At 36.3% G+C, this 23,534-nt stretch overlaps 2 pseudogenes; both read right to left on the bottom strand.

Moving 5' to 3' along the window:
- Positions 1-502: 502 nt before the first annotated feature.
- Positions 503-5,890, bottom strand: LOC132307553 (probable glutathione S-transferase parC; annotated as a pseudogene).
- A 1,331-nt stretch (positions 5,891-7,221) lies between these two features.
- Positions 7,222-20,620, bottom strand: LOC132307554 (probable glutathione S-transferase; annotated as a pseudogene).
- Positions 20,621-23,534: the final 2,914 nt, after the last annotated feature.

The raw sequence follows: 23,534 nt of genomic DNA on the forward strand, positions 1-23,534 counted from the left end.
TTGTGCATAAGACTATTTCCTATTCTTTTTAGGAAGCCTAAAAACTTTGGACCAAGGATGAAGGTTTGGGGAGGAAGTATTGGAATATTAGGTAGCTATTTTAGGGTTTGAAGACTCTATAAATACATGTGAGGTTGTGGAAAGAAAAGTAGAGAGAGAGAGAGAGAGAATTGTAGAGGGAAAAAGTGAATTGACTTTGCGAGAAGAGAGTGTATAATCAAAGTGTTGAAGTAAAGATGTTTGTTTTTCGCGGGTGATAATTTGTTGAATCACGTAAATCTCGTTTTATTTGTATGTGCTTTTATCTATTCTATTTGCTAATAGTTTGTGTAGGATCCTAACAACTTAGTATGAAAAAATTGAATTAGAAAAAGGTTTCTACCGAAAGAAATCCCAATAATGCTTTAAATTAATGATGAAAAAAAGTAAATATTTCATTTGTATTTTTTTTTATCATTGCTGCAAAAAGAGCATGAAGTCCTTTTTTATTGTCAATGTAAAAAAAAAAAAAAAAAAAAAAAAATAGCACTCCTCTCAAAAAAGAAAAAGCACAAACACCTGAACTTAAATCCGAAAAAGAAAAAAGAAAATATTAGAAGAGAGAGAATTCCAAATAGAATTTAATAAAAGTATCATATCTATTTCTTATTATGTTTTTTAAAGTTCTCTTCTGGAATTCCATACTTCTTTGCCATATCCTTGAAGAAGTCAAAGAGCTTGTATTGGTCGGGAATAGACTTGGACACACTCTCCTTCTCCACGCACCTCTTACCCCATGCAGCAATTTTAGGGCACTCGTCCTCAAAGCTAAAGTTGCCACAAGTCTCGTAGAGGTGAAACCAACTGTAAAAGGGTATAAGCGTAATATCCACAATGCCAAAGGTCTCTACCTGTAATACCCCTAAATTCAAAAGGATAGGTTTGGTATTTAATTAACTGTTTATTTTGCATTTTTAAATTGATTAAGTGTGTATTTGCATTAATTGTTAAATTATTTGATTTAAATGTGTTAGTTGGGTGTTTAAATTTCATTTATTTGCTTATTTGATTTATTTTATTTTAATTCAATTAATTGTGTATTTGTTTTTCTTTAATTGATTGTCTAAAGTTATTTTCTTGCATTAACTATTAAATTGTATTTCTCTTGTACATGCACATATAAATTTAAAAACGCTAACCGACTTGGATAGTGGATGGATTCTAGGGTTTTTATGTTTGAACATAGCCGACTTAGGGTTGGTGTAGGATTTAAATTATGGTTTCAATTAAAACCTATAAATATATAAGTATAGGTCTGCCAAGGGTTTTGGTTAACCCTATTCACGTAACAGAGTCCTACAGAGAGTTGTGAGAACAGAGATAGAACAGAGAAAGAAAGGTTAGGGTTAGCTTAGAGTCAAGGGCTGAACCAAGGAGGAGGTGTTGATGCATGCTCGTGGATTGAATTAGGAGCAATGAAGGTCAGTAAAAACAACTAAGGTCGCCGGAGTTGCTAGAGACGGAGGTTTAAAGGTTTCTGAACTGATATCGGAGGCAAGTCTTGTTTTAGCTCTTTCCCTTTAACTCGTGTTCTGTGCATGCCTAGGTAGACTCCAGGGCTTTAATGGATGCTAAAACAAGTCTTTGTTGCATGTTTGAAATATTTTTAGTTCCATTGAATTAAATTGATATGCGAATTTCTGTAATCTCTGTTAACTGGTTCATTGTTGTGTTTAAAGTATGTTTTATTGAGAACCTTGATGTATATTGACGTCTTAAAAATTGGTATGGGACATTGATTGAATAATAGAACACGTAGTAAAAGATTTACAGAGGCCTGGGTAAACTGAAATAGCTTTGTTGGAATTAAACTGTATTACAAGTTCTTTCAGTTCGGTTAATTGATGCATGCTTCATTTAAGTTTAAGCTTTGTTTAATTGATGTCTTTGATGCATGTCAATGCTTTATAGCTATTGTAGGACACTAATTAAACCTTAGAGCAAGTATTAAAACAAATACAGAGGTCGTGGAACACGCCGGAGTCGAGGAAAACGAAGTAGAGACGGGGAGACGGCTCTTAGGGGTGAGAGAGACGGCTCCCAAAGGGGGGAGCCGCCTCCCACAATGCAAGAGCCGGCTCCCACATGTAGGGAGCCGGCTCCCAAGGCCTTAGAGCCGGCTCCCAAGGGTGGGGAGCCGGCTCCCATATTTTGGAGAAGGCTCTAAATTTTTCTGAGCCTTCTTTTCCTCTGAAACACACAGTTATGTATTTTTAGGGTCTGTTTGGTCGGTGCAGGGTATTTCTACTTGGTTTAAACTATTTTAAATCATGTGTAGGAATGTTGTAAACCTATAAAAACAATAGGAAAACATCAATTCATAATTTGATTAAGGAATGGAGTGGGGTGAACTTGGGGAAAAACCTATAGGTTGTGCACTGTTATGGTTAAGAAATTTATTACTGTAAATTGGAGATTATTTTTATTTATGATTTAAAGTTGTGAATCATATTTAGATGGAGTTATAAGTATAGTGATTTACCTGAAATTACCTATGCTTTGTTTGGATTAAAAATTGATATATGTTTGCTATTTAACTGCATCAATTTATGGACAAGTTGGAGAATGTAAATGCTTAAATTATTTTAGCAGTTTACATTATTGGAATGTTATTTTTAGGCCCTATATTTAATGCCTAATACTGATATATATGTATTAATTTATATTGATGCATAGTGTGGAGTATAATTGATGAATTGCTTAATACTGTTTAATCAATTATATTATGTGGAGGTATGTATATGCACCGGTATGGGACGGTGGCATATTAGGGATGGATTAGTTCAAACACTAAGTCCTACCTATTTTGAAGTAAGATGGATTAACTGCAAAATGTTAAGTCCTACTTATATGTATGTATATGCACCGGTATGGGACGGTGGCATATTGGGGATGGATTAGTTCAAACACTAAGTCCTACCTATTTTGAAATAAGATGGATTAACTGCAAAATGTTAAGTCCTACTTATAAGTTGGTGTCAGGTCAATAAACCTTTTGAATGACACACCTTGAACGGACTTTATATATTTATGTTATGGTGTCATGGTATGAGCTTGAGTCTCAGGACCATGGTTAGGGTACGTATATCGCCTAGGATGGATAACTGGACGGTGGTTTCTGTTCCCTGGTAGGTCTAGATACACATGACCACAGTATGTGCGATTTGCATGGTATCTCTACTCAGGCTGAGACGTACCACTTGGACTAGTGAGCGTCCTATAGTGTGTAATTATATATATATGGATTACTCTAGATATTGTTGAGTTATCTAGGATGTATCTGCGTATCGGGTTTCTGATTGGATTGTAGTAGAATATGACTTGCATGTGGGCCTGACCCACTCCTTTATTTTTCAGGTGTTGTCAGTTCCAATGCTAGAGCTTGGACGTGCAGAGCAGATACTCACTCCTCCGATAATGTAGGATTTTATTTTATATTCTAGATTAGGATTTTGTCTTCAGCTGATTATTTCAGTTTGGATTTTAGGGGTCCGCTAGATGGATTCCCGAGTTGTATCTATTTTAGAGATTTGGATTTTTATTAATCTTTATCATTTGGAGGATTTTAAATTTAGTATTATTTCCAGCTTTAATATTTATTTCGTAAATCTATTTTGTAATCTGTGTTCGTTTATGTATTAATTGTTTGGTATCCCTCGGATCTGTACTCGGACTTGATCACTCGTGACTCTAGAATCGAGGGGTATTACACTACCCCAAAATAAGTCCTCTCTCTTAGCTCTGCTTCCAACACTTTGAAGCACTCTATGAGCTCCTTTTTTCCTTCTTCTTAGGTTTCGCCTTTAGTGAAAACTAAATTCTTTCCATTGTTATATATCTACATATAAAGAATAGTAAATTTGTAAGACACTGATAAGCTTAATTAAGTTTGCAATATACTACAACAATATAAATGAAGAATAAATGGAAGAGTTGAACAGTTGAACTTACCTTCTTGTCAATGTAGTCAGCCCAGAACTTTGCTTGGGCACGCTTGTATGGATCACTAGGCAACAATGGAGATTTATGATTCCAGACCTCATCAATGTATTGAAAAATGTTGAGGGACTCGCATATCGGTTTCCCATTATGGATCAAAACTGGGAGTTACTTCGGGGGAAGTGCAGAAAACACCCCTGAAGTATACTTTTTGTAACATTTTTACCCCCTCATTAAAAAGGTGTACAATAAACACCCCTAATCTTTTGAAATTGTGCAAAATTACCCCTCTGTGCAATAAACACCCCTAAATTATTGCTGTAATACCCATTTTGCCCTTTTAATCTTCCCAAAATACCCCTTCTTCTCTCTCTACTCTCTGCTGCCAGTTCCTCCCACCACTGTCTTTTGCACCCACCAATCACTCTTCATCTTCATCATCATCACATGTGGTTATAGAGGATGAGGTCATAGAGGAAGGTGGAGAGAAAGCACCAGTGGCGGCGACGACGATAACGGGTATCGGAGTTCGTTTGTGGGCATCAAAGTATCCAAAGAAATGCTCAATTGCAATCTCTGATTTTGGGTCTGCTAAGATGGGGTTTTCTTCCACTGTTTTGCCACCGTCGTCAGCGACGAAGTAATTGATATGGGTTCTCTGCGATACGTTGATCCCATGAACCCAATTCAAACCCTATTTCACAATATCACCTTCCTAGCCGTGCACATCCATCATCGCCATTAATATTAATCATCGTTGCCATCACGTCGCGAGCCGTCGTCTTCATCATGGCTGAGTTCAGTCCAGCCGATTCCACCGCCCCTTGCTCATAACCACCATGAGATCTCGTTGGCCGCCCGCCCATCCCCGAATCCATAGTCGCCGATGGGTTCTTTTCCATCCACCGAACTTCTTTTTCACGGCCAAATTCACAACGCAGGCAAAAATGGCACACAACATATACTGTCTCTTCCCACCGGACTCATTGGGCACAATACACGCCTGCAACTCGGCAAACTCGTCGAGTCCACGTAGGACTCGGACCTGAATCGACGTCTCCTTGTTCTTGAACGATTTGTGCAGAGTCTTCTGGACTCCGACCCTTCCGTTCTTGAACGGCGACCGAACGCACTCGTGGCTTCCGATCTTCAGCTCCTCCACTATGTCGCCGGTTTGCAACATATCGCCTGTCCACTCGTCGGCTGTCGAGCTCCCTTTCAAGCATTCGATCGACAGAACCGTTACTCCTCGGCCCCCTCCAGTCTGAAATTCGGCCGAATTTGTTCGGTCAGTTGTCATTCTTCACCAACTGCAATCAACCAGATCGTCCAAAATTCTATAGAGAGAGAGATTGAAACTAGAGAGGCAAGGGCTGTTTATTGTCTTTTTTGGTCTTTTTATAAAACTTTGTATTTTTTAAAATTTTATAAAATTATTGACTAAGGGTACTTTAGTCAAATTTGATTTTAAATTTGCAAGAGGGACTTGATTGCACTAAATTGAAACTTGAAGGGTGTTTTTTGCACGGGAGGGGTGTGATATGCACTATAAGCATACTTGAGGGGTGTTTTTTGCACTTTACCCGAGTTACTTCTTAACAGGATTCATCTTTAGAAACAGAGGACTCTTATTCATCAAGTTCTCTTCTTCGAACTCATAATCTATTCCTTTCTCAGCCAAGGCAATTTTCACCCTCTGTGCAAAAGGGCAAACCCAGAACTCCAAGAGAATCAATTCGTCTTCCATTCTAATTATTACCCAAAAAAAAAAAATTCAAAGATTGAAGAACAAAAAGTGGGTTGTTGTAAATGGGCTGTAGTGAGATTGCTAAATGCTAATTTTGTTATATGAAAAAAAAAAATTGGAGTTGCAGCAAGTATTTTTATAAGACCCTTTGGATAAAGAGTTCATTTTTGACTTCTCGTGGTTCGTCATGGCTTGCCTCACAGGTCTGCGCCTCTCTAAGTTGAATTGGCATTTTATATTAACATTAATTGGAGAATGGTTAAGTTTTCACTGTTTTTGCTGGCTTGCCCACTGTTAACCCATGTCTGGATGGGCTGTTTTGACCGAAGGCCATTCTTTGTACAGTTTTTATTTTATTAAGATTTGCTTAAATTTTTGAATTAAATTATATATATATATATTTCTTGGTTCTGTCAGTTTAGATGTAAAATATTTTTTCTTTTTATTTTTTTAGTGTTTGGTTGTTCAATATATAAGTATAATATTTTATTAAAACTTAATAAAAATAATTAAAAAATAAAATTCAGAACCTTTGCCAAACACCAAAATAATAAAAAATTTTAAAAATATTTTATCTACAAAAGTTTTATGCAAAAAATATTTTTTGAATAATATATTTTATATATTAACAAAAGGAGATTGTAATCTTTAGTTTTTTTATTTTTATTTTTTATTTTTAATATCAAATAATTTGTTGCTTTCAGGGTAATGGTTTACACTGTAAAGTTGCTTTCGGAGTAGTAGAATAGACTTTCTGTCATGATAAAGCAAGTTTAAATCAAAAATAATAACGATTTTTTAGAATCTATGGCATGGAAATTTTAATTGCATGAATTATAATATAAAAAAAAAAAAAAATAGTGAATTAGGGTCTTATAGTTTCATATTATCTTTAATTAATAAAAAGAAATGGTAGAGTTGAAATATATCGATTAATTTCGGAGTAGTAGAATAGTCTTTTTGATGATGCTTTCCAGAGAACAGGCCAAACAACATTTGATTTTGTCTCGATTGGATATTTTCTAGTGAAACAGACCACTTACGAAAGGACTCACGTGCTGACTCCTCACCTATTTTCTGCGTTTTTTTTTTTGTCTCTCATCTGACAATGACACCGCTAACCTCCCTGTCGATTCCTTCTGTCGGTGGCTCTAAGCAGCCCACTTGAAGGAGCTTGCTCGTCGACGCCAACTTATTCGAAAGCCTTGACTGTTCCTCCACCGCAAATGGCGACGAGTAGGAGAAAATTGGTGCGATCACAGGCACTCGATCTGATTGATCCCAAGTTTCTCCTAATAATTTTACTCTTTATTTTATATATATTTTGAAGTATATAACTTCACTGAGACTTGTCATTCCAAACGAAGAAAAACAAAATCTTACACAAACTTGGTGGGAAAAAACTGAATTGAAACATGAACTGAAAGAAATCCCAGGAATATCTCAAATTAATGATGAAAAAAAAGTGAATATTTGATTTGTAATTCTTCTCATTGCTGCAATACAGAACATGAAGTGCTCTTTTTATTGTCAACGTTAAAAAAATAAAAATAAAAAATAAAATAAAATAAATTAGAAGAGAGAGAATTCCAAACAGTAATTATTATGAGATATTTTCTACATCTATTTCTTATTATGTCTTCATAAAGTTTTCTTCTGGAATTCCAAGCGTTTTTGACATCCCCTTGAAGAAGTCAAAGAGCTTGTACTGGTCTGGAATAGACTTGGACACACTCTCCTTCTCCATGCACCTTCTACCCCATGCCACAATTTTAGGGCACTCTTCCTCAAACCTAAATTTGCCACTTGTCTCATAGAGGTGAATCCAATTGTAGAAGGGTACAAGTGTCATGTCCACAATGCCAAAGGTCTCTCCCCCAAAATAAGTCTTCTCTCCAAGCTCTGCTTCCAACACTTTGTAGCACTCTATCAACTCCTTTTTTGCTGCTGCTTGAGTTTCACCTTTAGTGAAAACTAAAGTCTTTCCATTGCTAAATATCTGCATATAAAAGGACTGACACTGATTATAATCTTAATTAAGTTTACAGGATACTACAACAATACATGTTAATAGTGGCTAATACATACTGTTGCAAATATTATATACACACACATACACATATACATCCCAGTGGAAGAGTTGAACTGACCTTCTTGTCAATGTAGTCTGCCCAGAACCTTGCCTGGGCGCGCTTGTAAGGATCACAAGGCAACAGAGGAGATTGATCGTTACAGAGCTCATCAATGTATTGAATGATGACGAGGGATTCGCATATTGGTTTCCCATTATGGATCAAAACTGGGATTTGCTTATTAACAGGGCTCATCTTTAGAAGTAGAGGACTCTTCCCATTGACCAACAAGTTCTCTTCTTTGGACTCATAGTCTATGCCTTTCTCAGCCAAGGCAATTTTCACCCTCTGTACGAAAGGGCTAGCCCAGTACTCCAAGAGAATAAATTCGCCTGCCATTCTAATTATGACCCAAAGAACAGAAAGATTGAAGAACAAAAAGTGGGGGTTGTAAATGGGTTGAAGTGTTTGATATTGCTATTTCTGTTATATGAAAATGGATGGAGTTGGAGCAAGTATTTATTAAGACACTTTTGATGGGGGGTTTCATTGTTTACTTTTTATGAGTCGTCATGGATTACTTCACAGGTCATAAATTATAACTCATAACACTCCTCCCTAAGTTGAATGAGCATTTTATAGTACACCGCTGACCTCCCCACTGCAAATGGCGACGAGTCGGAGAGATTTGGTTGCGAAGCCGGCGGGGAAGGAAAAGATAGTGGGTGGTTATCACAGGCACTCGATCTGATTGATCCCAAGAGAGCTAAAAGGTTTAATTTTTTCTTCTAATAAGTTGACTCTTTTTATTTTATATTTTTATTCAGTTTTGTTGAATTTTGCTACATTATGTTCCTCAGCAATTTGTATGGTTTTATCAAATTTCTTGGACGAGGATCGTGGCCCGCCACTTCATCATCTTCACAACCATTTTGTAGATTGATTTGAGGAGTGAGGGTTGAAACAAAATATGAGGCAGAGTATGTATACTGCCAGAGAAAAAGGAGGAGGATTATTTGGTGTTTGGAATATGGAGTTGAATGACAATCGTTGGTGTTTGGAGAGAGATTTTTAGGGGGCTAATGTTTATCAGATCACATATTTTTTATCTGAATTTTTTTTTAGAAATTGAAGGAAGATATATTGTTTGTGTATTCACACAATTATATACTTTATAAATAACTTGAATATGCTGGATTGCTGTGGATGTTAAATATGTGTTTTGTGCACATGACTCTGTAACGGTTATTTCCGAACGGCTCAATGACAGTAAGCCGTTGTTTGTAACATCTTTGAAAACAGTAAAGACTTTTTTTGTTTTTTGTTTTGTTTTTTTTTTTTTTTTTAAAATTAAACAGTAAAGACTTTGTATACACAATAGAATCGATAGGGGTGTTAGGTGTACAAAATATGAACCATGGGGATAATTTTTGCATTTTTTCCTAAATTCTATGAAAGTCCTAATGCATCAGGAGTACTCTCTGTCATAATGTCTCGTTGCCAATAATCTTTATGGAGACAAATGAGAACTTGCATTATCATAGATTTGCGTGTGATTGTACATATATGAGTTTGTAAACCATAGCACAGTCAAAAGTGAGTAAGCGATGGGTTGATTCGTGCACTCAAGTGAAGTAACGGAAAGAGAGAAGTCCCTGGATATAACAGTGAGGTAAGAGAAGGATAAATCCTCTCAAATGGGCAAAACAGCTATGTACCTGATAACTGTCATCAAATATATAGAATGAAAAATATCTGAGTGACTAAAAAGTGGTAACAATCAGAAGTACAAACCGAATGTAAGGCCAACAGACTGGCCAATAAAAAGTTAAATGTAGCAATCACATACTCTATGGTAGGGATGACCACGGATCGGTTCGAATCGGATTAAGCATAAATCTTAATTCAATCCACTCGCAACAAATCGGGAGATTTTGAATCTGCCACCAATCCGTTATCCCACGAATCAGATCGGATCCAATCCGCGAATCTCATCTTCATCTCCATTTTCTTCTCCGATCTCCTCCTAGGGTTCATGTGGTTACTTTTCGCATGCGTCCAATCCACTGATTTTCTTCTTCTCCGATCTCCTCTTAGGGTCATTCTTTCTTCTTCGACTCTCTCTCATCATCATCATCATCATCATCATCATCATCATCATCATCATCAACAACAACAACAACAAATGAGACCGAGACCTTTCCATCATGTTGATTTTCTTCCTCAAATCATTCTCGATCTCATCGATTCATCATCAACGAGAACAAGAACAATCAGCTGTTGGTAGTCTCTGATTTCTTCGGTCGCAACTTGTTAAGATTTCGTGGATTATAATATTCCGGATCAGAATATATTCAACTTTCCCTTTTTAATTTTATTTCATAGTTGTATATATTCAACTTTTCCTTATTCATTTTATTTCCATAATGGTTTACTTTTCCTCCCCTATTTATTCAATTTTTCTGTATTGTAATTTACACAGATCAGAAAATAATATAAGGCAGAAAGTTATTAGCTTCACGCTATATTTCTTTATTTTTTTTGCTTAGTTGTTATTATTATTTTACATGGTATCAGAGCATTGATCTAGTGCATCTGTGATTTTCTTTCATTGTGTGTTGTTTCTAGTTTCGCATAATCTCTGTGAACCTTCTTTTCTCACACTACAACGACAATCGTATCTTTAACTGTGACTTGCGCCTCTGGTTCAAGTGGACCAAATACCAGTTCACCTTTTTATCTCCATCCGTCCGACAGTCCTGGCGTCATCCTAGTTTCTCAACAACTCACCGGCAACAATTATTCAACTTGGCGCCGCGCAATGAGGATAGCCTTTTCGGCCAAGAACAAGTTAGGATTTGTTCATGGCACTGTCACCAAGCCTACCGAATCATAACCAAACTTTGCTGAATGGGTAAGATGTAATGATATGGTGCTTTCTTGGTTGCTAAATCCAATTTCTCCTGATATTGCAAACAGTGTGATCTACGCTGACACCGCTAAAGAAGTTTGGGATGACCTTCATGGACGATTTTCTCAAGGAAATCCCACTAGAGTTTTCCAAATCAAGCGTTCTATATGTACTTACCTTCAAGGACAAGCTTCTGTCATAGCTTACTTCACCAAGCTCAAAGCTCTTTGGGATGAACTGGATTCATATAATACAATCCCAAATTGTACTTGCGGTTCCTCCAAGGCTATCATGGACTATCAACAACAAGAGCATGTCTACTAATTCCTGATGGGCCTCAATGAATCTTATGTTGCCCTCCGCAGTCAGATTTTGGCAATGGATTCCTTACCAACTCTAAGTAAGACATATTCTTTGCTTCTTCAAGAAGAGAAACAGAGGGAGCTCCATGTTATTGCACCCTCTCAGCCTGACTCCGCTGCGTTGGCCGTTGCCAAGAGTGATTTCAATCAAGATAAAGATCGTCCTAACGGCAAAGGGAAAGCTCGACCCAAGTGTGATCACTGCCAAAAGCTTGGGCATACAAAGGAAAAATGTTTCAAACTACATGGTTATCCACAAAAGCAAACTAATGCCGTCTTTACAAGCATTAACGCTACTACAGCACTAGTGGTTCAGATTCCTCAATTCACATCAGAACAATATCAGCAGTTGTTGTCACTTCTCAATAACACTCAACCCACTGTCAATTTCACAGGTAACCCATGTCATCATTCTCAATCAAGATGTTTTCCTTAGATTATTGATAGTGGTGCTTCTAATCATATTTCTTCTTCCATTGATCTTCTTTCTCAAGTGATGCCAGCCTCTAATAATAAACCTGTCCGTCTTCTTAATGGCAATTTTTCACACATCTCACATACAGGGAATGCATGTTTATAAAAAAATATCAATCTCAAAAGTGTTCTTTGTGTTCCAGAATTTACCTTTAACCTTTTGTCTGTTAGCAAAATTACTAAATCCTTAAAATTGTTTTGTCACCTTTTTTCCCAATTTTTGCATTTTTCAGACCTTTCCACGAAACAGACGATTGGATTGGGTAAAGAATATGGTGGTCTCTACTATTACCATCCCACTTCATCCCTATCATTCTTGCTTCCCAACAACACCAATTTGATTTATGGCATTGGAGATTAGGGCATCCTTCTGCCTCTCATCTCAGTTTCTTGTCCAAGCATATTAGTGGCATCTCTAATTGTTCTAATTTACATTGTCATGTTTGTTCTATTTCTAAGCACACTCGTTTACCTTTTCCCAATAAAAATAATCGTTGTGGTGAACCATTTGAATTGATTCATGTTGATATTTGGGGTGATTTCTCCGCTCCTTCATTATCTGGTGCTCATTATTTTTTAACCATTGTTGATGATTATTCTCGTTGCACATGGCTTTTTCTTATGAAACATAAATTTGAGACTCAATCTTTGTTAAAAAAATTTCATGCCATGATTCAAACTCAATTTCACCGACGTATAAAGAAAATCAGAAGTGATAATGGTCTTGAATTTCTTTCCATGCATCCATTTTTTAATGAACATGGGATTATTCACCATCTCACTTGTGTTGGGACCCCTCAGCAAAATGGTGTGGCTGAACGAAAACATAGACATCTTCTAGAGGTTGCCCGTGCCCTTCGCTTCCAAGCTCACCTCTGTAATACCCCTAATTTCAAAAGGATAGTCCTGGTATTTAATTTTTCAATTTATGTTTTAATTGACTTGTTTTTGAATTATTTGACGTACTTGACTTATTTGTATTATTTGAATTAATTCTTTGGTTTACTTGTTTTCTTTGATTTATTAAATTGTTGAATTCCTAGATTTATTTAGCTTACATTAAGTGCTGCATTTTTGTGACTGATTTTATTACCTGTTTAATTGTTAATATTGCTTAAATTGTTTTATTTAATTTTGTTGATTTTTTTTAAATTGATTTATTTGTAATTGGTTTAATTATTTTAGAGGCAATTTAACTGTTTTAAATTATTAGGGTTTTTTGTTAATTTTATCGTGTTTTATTCTGAGCCGACCTGTAGGTGGTTTAGGATTAAGGTTAGGGTTTCAACTTAAGCGTATAAATACATATGTTTACGTCTGCTAAGGGTTTTTGTAAACCCTATTCACCATAGTCACGTATACAGTGATACAGAGGGTTGTGAGGGCAGATAAATAGAAAGTGAGTAATTTACAGAGAGGGCTTAGGAAGGCAGAGTAAGGAAAACTAAAACTCAGAGACGTGGATTCAATGTTTCAACTTTGAAACTTAAGGCAAGTCTCTATTATTCTCTATCCCTTTAATTTGTGTTCTGTGCATGCTTAGGAAGACTCCAGGGATTAAACTAAGTTGTAATTACATCTTTTAAACATGTTTAATCAGAATATTGAAGCATTGAATAAATCCGGTTTCAATTGTTTTAACAGTTCAGTATTGAATCTTGTTATCGTTGTTTTAAAAGTTGATGTTTAATTCAATTCTAAGTTGTATAATTCTGCCTTGTGATCAATCTGGGATGAGGATGGAACCTTAATACATGTATTAAAACTGTATTCAGTGTCTGGAAACCACTGGGGTCAGAGAAGAAAAGCAGTACAAGGGAAACGGCTCTTAAGGGTGTGAGAGACGGCTCCCAAAAGAAGGGAGCCGCCTCCCACAAAGCTAGAGCCGGCTCTCTAGGGTTGAGAGCCGGCTCTCAATAGCCTAGAGCCGGCTCCCAAGGGTGGGGAACCGGCTCCCCTTTAATGGAGAAGGCTCTCCAAGTTTCAGAGCTTTCTCTCTTTTGTTTTTGCGCATACTGAGTTTGAATGAACTGTTTGGCTAAGACTGAGTTTCTGAAATTGTTTCAAGGCTACTGAATGATGTAATACACTGCTTAAGACTTATATATGAATTGAGAAGCAAGTTTATATCCAGGAATTTGGATGGAATTAGCCTAGGTTTCAAAGTAAACCTGTATGGAGTAAGGTTAAACATAAGTTGGTAATTGCTCATAATTTTAGTAAGTTGGTTTCTCTGCATGTCTTGGAATTATAAATAATGTTTTGTAACTGTGCTATAAGCATACTGTTGTTTAATAATATGCATGCTTAGTGGGGATTAACTGATGATTAAATCTGTTATCAATTGTATCTATTATGATACTGTTCGGAGGAGTTAAGTGTATAGTTTTACTTTGCCACATTAATGGACTGTAATTGGGATTTAAATTCTTATATTGGATGCATAAATTGGTTATATATATGTTAAACTGTATTTGTGCTTGCTCTGGGATTGGTTGACGACTATTTAATACTGTATTATCAACCATATTAACTGGAGGATGGTATGTACCGGTATAGGACGGTGACATACTAGATATGGACTAGATTAAATACTAAGTCCTATTCAACATGGATTAAGGTATGGATTAATTATATAGTTTAAGTCCATCACCTACTTGTGTTATACCAATTGAGAATTGAATGACCTACTTTGGTTTCAGGATGGGTTGGTTATACATATATCAGACCACTACACAGATGGATGGTATTTTGTATTAGGAGGAGTATGGACTTTTTATATATATTATATGGTGCCGTGGTATGAGCTTGAGTCTCATGACCATGGTTAGGGTGCGTATATCGCCTAGGATGGATAGCTGGACAGAGGTGTTGTTCCCTGGTAGGTCTAGATACACATGACCACCGTATGTGCGATTTGCATGGTATCTCTATTCAGGCTGAGACAATCCTTTTTGGACTAGTGAGAGTCCTATAGTGTGTACTATATACATATATGGACTATTCTAGATATTGTTGAGTCTTCCTAGGATGTATCTGCATATCGGATTACTGTTTGGATTGTAGTAGATCAGGACTTGCATGTGGGCCAGACCCACTTCTTTATTTTTCAGGTGCTCGTCAGTTCCAGGGTTAGAGTTTGGACGTGCAAAGCAGATACTGCTATTCACTCCTCCGATTATGTAAGAATCTTCCCTATGTTAGTTTTGGATTTTATATTTATTGTTTTTCAGTATCTTTTGGAGAATTTAATAAGGGGTCCAATGGATGGATTTCCGAGTTGTAAACTTATGGAGTTTTGAGATTTATCAGTTTTCAATAATTCTATTATTTTAAGGATTTTCAATTAGCATTCTTTCAGCTTACTTTTATTATTTTTGATTTCATCTTGTACTCTGTGTTCAATTACATATTAATTGTTTGATATCCCTCGGGGTTTGGGCCTGGGCCTGATCAACCCGTGTCTCGAATCCGAGGGATATCATAACCTCCCTATCAAAATTTGGGGGGAATGTATCCTTACCGCTGCTTACCTTATTAACCGCATGCCTTCCTCTTTGCTATTAGGAAAATCTCCCCATGAGTTACTATTAAACTCTCAACCATCTTATGATCATTTGCCTGTTTTTGGTTATTTATGCTACACTCAAAATATGTCACCTCATAAAAATAAATTTTCTCCTCGTGCTATTAAAGGTATATTCATTGGTTATCCCTTTGCTCAACGAGGATATCGAATTTATGACCTACTGACTAATAAAATATTTATTAGTCGTGATGTTACCTTTCATGAGACTGTGTTTCCTTTTCAGAGTACCACTCCTGCTCATACTCCACCACCTATTGTTTTACCTTGCCCTGCTAGTGACATAAGTGTCAACCCTCCACAAACCATTAATCCTGAAAATCCAACACCACCTTCTGACACATTTACTCCAGTACCGCATGTCTCTACTCTAGTACCAACTCATAAGTCCTCTCGTCCTCGCCGTCCTCCGGCTTATCTCCAAGACTATCATTGCTCTCTAACCACATCTCCTCACTTATTACCATTTCATTCTGCATCTTTTAGTTTAGATTATGCACAATTGCAATATCCCCTTCAAAAATTTATTTCTTATGATTCATTATCATCTACTCATTTTGCTTACACTGCTACTATTTCTGCTGAGGTTGAACCCACAACCTATGCTCAGGCTTCTCAGCATCCACAGTGGCGTCAAGCTATGGCTGCAGAAATTAATGCTCTTGAATGGAACAATACTTGGACACTCACTCATTTGCCTCATGGTAAAATTCCTATTGACTGTAAGTGGGTATACAAGATTAAGCATCGTTCTGATGGTTCAATTGAGCGTTATAAGGCTCGTCTCGTTGCCAAAGGATATACACAGATTGAAGGCCTTGAGTATCACGAAACATTTGCTCCTATTGCCAAATTAGTTACGGTGCGGTGTGTTCTGGTAGTTGTAGCAATGAAGCATTGGCCTTTGCATCAGCTTGATGTTAACAATGCTTTTTTACATGGTGATCTCCATGAAGAAGTATACATGAATCCTCCTCCTGGTTTCCATCACAAGGGGGAACATCTAATATGTTGACTTCAAAAATCCATATATGGTCTCAAGCAAGCAAGTCGAAATTGGTTTAAAAAATTTTCTTCCGCTCTTCGCCTTGCTGGGTTCACACAATCCCACTGTGATTACTCTTTGTTTACATCAACAAAAAGTTCCTCAATTACTGTTGTTCTAGTATATGTTGATGACATAATAGTCACAGGCAATGACGATCAAGCCATTAAATCTCTCAAAGAATTCCAACATAATCGGTTTTATATTAAGGATCTTGGCTTATAAAAATATTTTTTGGGCATTGAAGTTGCTCGCTCGGCCAAAGGGATTTTTTTTGTCTCAACAAAAGTATGCTCTGGAAATCTTGCATGATGCTAGTGTCCTTGGTGCAAAGCTTGTTGATTTTCCTATGGTACAAAATCTAAAACTTACACCTGATGATGGTGATTTATTGAAGGATCCCAGCCAATATAGACGTCTAGTAGGTCACCTTATCTATCTCACCATCACTAGGCCAGATATAGTCTACTCGGTTCAAATTCTCAGTAAGTCCTTGCCAACCCCATTTTGACACCGCATATCGGGTTTTGGCTTATGTGAAATCTGCTCCTGGCAAGGGTATAATATTGTTTTCAGATCAATGCCTTCAACTTGAAGCCTACTGTGATTCTGATTGGGGTACTTATGCAACCACTCGTCGTTCCGTCACTGGTTATTGTGTTCTTCTTGGTAACAATCCTATTAATTGGAAAAGCAAGAAACAGTCCACAGTTTCTAGATCCTCTGCTGAAGCAGAATATAGAGCAATGGCATCCGTTACATGTGAATTAATTTGGTTACAAAGGCTTCTCAAAGATCCGGGCATTCTTCACAAACATCCTATGCGATTATATTGTGATAACAAAGCAGCTCTTCATATAGCCGCCAATCCAGTTTTCCATGAGCGTACTAAGCATATCGAGTTGGATTGCCACCTTATTCGTGAAAAGATTCAAGCTAGATTGATCCAAACTTCTCATATCATTTCTGTTAACCAAATAGCTGACATTTTCACTAAAGCTCTTGGGAAGGATCAATACCGACATCTATGTGGCAAGTTGGACATTCATGATATTCATGTTACAACTTAAAGGGGAGTGTTAAGATTTCATGGATCATAATATATTCAGGATCAGAATATATTCAACTTTCCCTTTTTAATTTTATTTCATAGTTGTATATATTCAACTTTTCCTTATTCATTTTATTTCCATAATGGTTTATTTTTCCTCCCCTATTTATTCAATTCTTTTGTATTGTAATTTACACAAATCAGAAAATAATATAAAGTAGAAAGTTATTAGCTTCACACTATATTTCTTTAATTTTTTTTCTTAGTTGTTATTATTATTTTACACAACCAAACCCTAAATCCGAAAGAAATTCAAACCGATTTGACTAACTCTTCACTTGCCATGCGACCTTGGTTCGCTGTGATCTCCCTCTCGAGAGAGGACTTGTTCAATTCCAAGCAACACTGTGGTCTCCAGATGCTTATTGCAGATCCAACTACCCCAAGTGTTCTAACATTGAAAAGATGAAGCTAATAACTAGGTATAAGAAGGGTCATTTGTTCCATATCGGAATTGGATGGGAAAGTGATTGGGTATAAATGAGTGGGTTTACAGTTACCCAATAGTTTGAGTTTTTGGGTAAATGGGCAAGCGCCCACCCGTTACAGTTGCTATCAGAGCCAGACCCAGTCCTTAATTCGATGTCACGCCAAGCGCCCAGCTTGGAAAGCGTCCGGGTGAACACATCGGGTAGGCAGGGTGGCCCGAGTCGCAATGAAGGCATTGCGGTTTGGGTGGGAGAGAATGTAATTTGGGTCATTTGTTCCACATCGGAATCGGATGGGAAAGTGATTGGGTATAAATTGATGGGTATGCAGCTACCCAATAGTTTGAGCTTTTGGGTAAATGGACAAGCGTCCACCCGTTACACTAGACTAATAGCATGTGTGCTTAATAAATTATTTTTCTGATTTCTCTTTGCTCTACAAATCTGTCTGTGGTCCACTGGTCAACTCCCAAAGTAATATATAAATAATAAATAAATAATTATATATATATATATATATATATATATATATATATATATATACACGGATTATTCACGGATCGGATCATCGGATCGGATTTTTGACAAGGTAATCCGTAATCCAATATGTGAACTATGGATTCACATTTTTTGAATCCACCACCGATCCGTGGGTTTAGCAATCCAATCCGATCCGTACGAATCGGATCGGATCTACGGATTCGCGAATTTTTTGCCCAGCCCTACTATATGGAGATAGAGAGATATCTTAGGCAAAGGATGATGGATGAGAACCTCAACAGCACACAAGTTCTATTTCACTGGGCTCGAGTGCTAGGCATCCTGGTGTGGTTCAAAACACCTTGAATGACCCCGATTTGATTTGTTAAGGTCCCGAACAATTGCAAACCCCGATTTGATTTGTTAAGGTCCCGAACAATTGCAAATCCCCCAATATCATGCCTTTATCTCTCTTACTTTTACAAACAACCTTGAGAAGATCTCTATAAATCCTATTATGCTCGGAATTTTTAAAATTAGTATTTAGGTCTTGGGGATCAGAAGCCTAGAAGAGGGGTTCCTTGATTTACAGTAGGGGGACAAGACCATTGCAGAGTATAAGTAACAGTTTACCAGTTTATCCTTGTTTGCTCTAGAAGAAATAGGTTCATCTGACAAATTTAAACGAATTTGAGAGTAAGAGTGCGAAAACAACAAAATTAAGTCACAAATAGTAGGAATGAAAGCGAAAGTGGAAAAGCGCTCGGAGTATAAGAACAACACCTGTTGAGAATGGTTGTACGATTTAGGATTGAAAATACACACAAATTTATAAATGTAATAATGCGTTTCAACAATCATATATATATATATATATATACACACACACACTTCCAACTTAAATCCTTGAAATTTCATAACAAAGGTTAATTCGGCATTATCTAAAGGATTAATTACCAAACAAGGAAATATGTCTAGATATATATTGTTTATTTAGAGTCATTCCAAATGAAGAAAACAAAACCTTAGACTAGTGTGGACTGGGGAGGAACTAAATAGAAAGGTGGTTCAAGGACTTGCGCTGAAAGAAATTCCAAGAATATATATCTCTAATTGATAATGGCGAATTGTTTCAAACAAGAAAAAAAAAAAAGTGAATATGTCATTTGTATTTTTCTTCTCATTGCTGCAAAACAGGACGTGAATTAGTTTCTTTAACGTAAACGTAACAAAAAGAACACCCCTCCACAAACAAAAAGTACAAAGACAGAAACTTAAATCCAAAAAAAAACGAAAAAGATTAAAAGGAAGAGAGAGAATTGAAATAGTAATTAACTGTCTGGGATAAGTTATATATCTATATTTCTTATTATATCTTGGTAGAGAAGTTCTCTTTTGGAATATTTACTGAGAACCAAACTTCTTCGTCATCTCCGTGACGAAGTCAAAGACCTTGTACTGGTCTGGGAGAGCCTTGGACACACTCTCCTTCTCCAAGCACTTCTTACCCCAGGCAACAATTTTAGGGCACTCTTCCTCAAAACTAAAGTTGCCACATGTCTCGTAGAGGTGAAACCAACTGTAAAAGGGTATAAGTGCAATATCCACAAAACCAAAGGTCTCTCCCCCAAAATAAGTCTTCTCTCCAAGCTCTGCTTCCAACACTTTGAAGCACTCTATCAGCTCCTTTTTCCCTGCTTCTTGGGCTTCACCTTTACTGGAAACTAAAGTCCTTCCATTGCTATATATCTGCATATAAAGGATTGTAAGACTAAAATTTTCTATGAAACAAGTTTAATAGTGTGGCTTATATAATATATACAAACATATAAACATAACATACACACATATATAGCATCCCATTTACAAGGCGATTAAATGAAGAACAAATGGAAGAGTTGAACTGACCTTCTTGTCAACGTAGTCTGCCCAGAACTTTTCTTGGGCGCGCTTGTAAGGATCACAAGGCAACAATGGAGATTGATCCTTCCAGACCTCATCAATGTATTGAACAATGATGAGGGACTCGCATATCGGTTTCCCGTTATGGATCAAAACAGGGATTTGCTTTTTAACAGGGTTCATCTTGAGAAGCAGAGGACTCTTCCCATTCATCAAGTTCTCTTCTTTGCACTCATAGCCTATGCATTTTTCAGCCAAGGCAATTTTCACCCTTTGTGCAAAAAGGCTAGGCCAGAAGTCCAAGAGGATCAATTCTCCTGCCATTCTAATTATGACTAAGAAAACCAAAGATCGAAGATTGAAGAAGTGTTGTACTAGTGTTTGAGATTGCTTGCGCTATATGAAAAAGAATGAAGTTGGAGCTAGTATTTTATAAGATGAATGGGTTTCAAAATTGTTAAATAATTTTCCAACTACTTTTTGTGGGTCGTCATGGCTTGCCTCACCCTCACGGGTCATAATGCTCATTTTCCACAGCAGCCCTATTGGAATGAATTTGATATAGCATTAAATAATGGTTATTATGATTGAAATTTTGAGTATAATGGGTTGCTTTCAGACCAATTGACTTTTTGTCATGATAAATTAGGTTTAAATTTAAAGATGAAAGTGACATTTTAGGATCTAATACATTGAAATTCTTAACTAGTGACATAAATTTTTGCATGCGTTGAAATAAAATATAGTGAATTATGGCCTTTACAGTTTCATATTATCTTTAAGAGTTTCGTACTTGAATCTTAATAGATAAATAGAACTGGTAGAATTGAAATATGTGGAGTAAGTTTCTTTGATTGGTGTTTTCTATATTTATTCATCTGAAATTGTCAATGGGTAAAAATTAAATATAAAATTGTAGACCTAAATCTCAGTGAGGTACGTTCAGAGAAATTCTGGACTGTTCTTCTAAATTCTAGAACTAGGTAGAAGTCTCCTCATTCCTTGGCAGAAAAGAAACAGTGAGGTCAGAAAGTAAAACCTTGGAAGGTGTCTTGATGTTAAAGTTGGAGAATTAATTGGGTTCCACTGGTGATTTTGAGTAACTCTTGGTACTGAATTGGAATATTCATATATGGAAAAAAAACTTTAAATGCACATTCCTTTGTTTTTTTCCAATTTTTAGACGTCTTGCTTCTCAAAGTTTTTTTTTCCATATATCAATCTTTGTTGGAAGGATAAATTACACTCAGGCCCTTTAAGGTTAGGTCATTTTTCAACTAGATAAAGATTTTTATTTTAACTTTCACTTACACCCCAATTTACTTTTTGACTTCTAATTCATGCGAATTGACTATTTTATCTTCAATTTTTTAATACAAAATATCTATAATCTTAAAAGACAAAAAAAGCCCATATATATATATATATATATATATAAGCACTGTTAACTATTGCCTACTATTCTGTGTGTCCATTCCATCCATTTGTATGGCTTGCTTGGTTGGTTTGTGTCTTCAATTTTCGTATCTCCCAAACAAATCACAAATCAAATATATAACATGTAAACAAGCAATTCTAATAATAGTACAAAACAATAAAAGAAACTTACTTGAATTTAGTGAACACAATTCAATAAACTAATAGTAAGAAGAAGATGGGACACCAATTTTGGTCAAAATCCACCAGTTCCGATGGCTTCTTCGTCCCCAAAAAGTCTCAGTGTTGACCACCATATCCACCACTCCAATCGAAAGAGAAGATAAATCGTCAGAACCGAGAGCACGATCAGTACAACCCGGTCGTCAATCGAACGGCTCGTCGCGGAGGAAGTAGAGGAAAAGTCAGGCGGCCATCATGACGATGAAGACACATTCTTACCCGTCAGAAGTAACCGACGTTCGTTCTGATCCTTTCGATTGCGTCGCGGAAGCCGGTCGGAAGGTTCACTGATTGGAAGTTGAACATTTCTTTCCATAGCCGTCGCATGCTGAAGCCAGATTCTGCAGTCGCCGACAACATGTGAGTAGCAATTAGGAAAAAGAAAGAAAAAAAAAGAGTGAAGCTTTTTAGAGAACTGCAAAATGAAGTTCTTTGAGTTTTTGGGTTACAATTTCTCAAAATGTGAAAACAATTCTTTGAGTTTAAAACCCTCGCTTATAATCTCCTCTCTCAGCAGCATGTTCCTATCTTTCTTTCTCTCTACACAATGCTCCAATGATTAAAGTCATCTCTGGTTGTCAATTGGATTCTGTATCAGAGATTTCACAAAACCTCATGGTTAGGTCTCTTCTGTCCAATTGATCAATTGGTTATTTTTGTGGTCAACAATTGATTAATTTACCACCCTTCAGTGAAGCAGGGGAGGATGCTGACTTCAATGATTATTTTTACTTCTTCAGCATTGTGGTTCAGAGTGAAGAAGAAACTAGGGCTATGGTACTCCCAATTTGGGTTTTCCTCAATTGCTTAGCTTTGTTTGCATGTTTTTGGCTGTGGTGGAAAACGGGTTGTGATTCGCACGCATGAACAAACCCTGGGGTTGTGTTTGGGGTAGTTTGGTCACAAAAATAGTAAATAAGGAGGTCGAAGGGTATCATTGTTATTTCATACCTAAAAGTATTTTGACATACATTTGGGATGTAAGTGAAATACAAAATTACTCTTCCAAAATATAAGTGAAAATTAAAATCAAAATCTTTATCTAGATGAGAAATGACCTAAACTCAGGGGATCTAAGTGTAATTTACCCTTGTTGAAAAGACTTCCTTAAAAAATGTCTAATAACATTATGTCATCAGCAAACAACGCATAGTTTCCTTAAAAGTGTCTAAAAAAATAATAATGATTTTTTAGAATCTATGGCATGGAAATTCTAATGGCATGAATTAGAATTAAAAAAACAATAGTGAACTAGGGTCTTATAGTTTCATATTATCTATAATTAATAAATAGAACCGGTATAATTGAAATATATCTATAAATTTGTGTGAGTAATATGTAATATAACCAGATCGAGAATCGTGTCTGTGTAATTTTTCAAAAAAAAATTTAATTTGGTTTTAAATCAATAATAAATCCTCACCAATATGTTAGGTTGAATTGAAAAGTAATTTTTCTTCAATTTTTTTTTTTTTTCCCTCTTGTTTAGAAAATACATCAAATTATTTATAAATATTCTTACAACTGATTTAAAAAAAAAAAAAAAACAAATAGAGATTATGTAATGCCAAAAAGAAGACAGGTCCAACTTCATTTGGCTTACCCTAAGGCTTTTGGATTGAGGGATTTGGAAGGAAAGAATGGTGTGGATTTGGGTTGTTTAAAACAAGAGACAAAAAAAATTGGGAGGGGCAAGATGGATAATTAAAAGGGTATTTGATATTCCACTCATGTCTCATTTAATTGAAAAAAATATAATAACAATTTAGTTTATTTTAT

This window comes from Cornus florida, unplaced genomic scaffold (genome assembly GCF_030987335.1).
Source record: "Cornus florida cultivar Cherokee Brave unplaced genomic scaffold, ASM3098733v1 CherokeeBrave_3.0.0_Hap2_Chr05, whole genome shotgun sequence".
NCBI lineage: Eukaryota > Viridiplantae > Streptophyta > Magnoliopsida > Cornales > Cornaceae > Cornus > Cornus florida.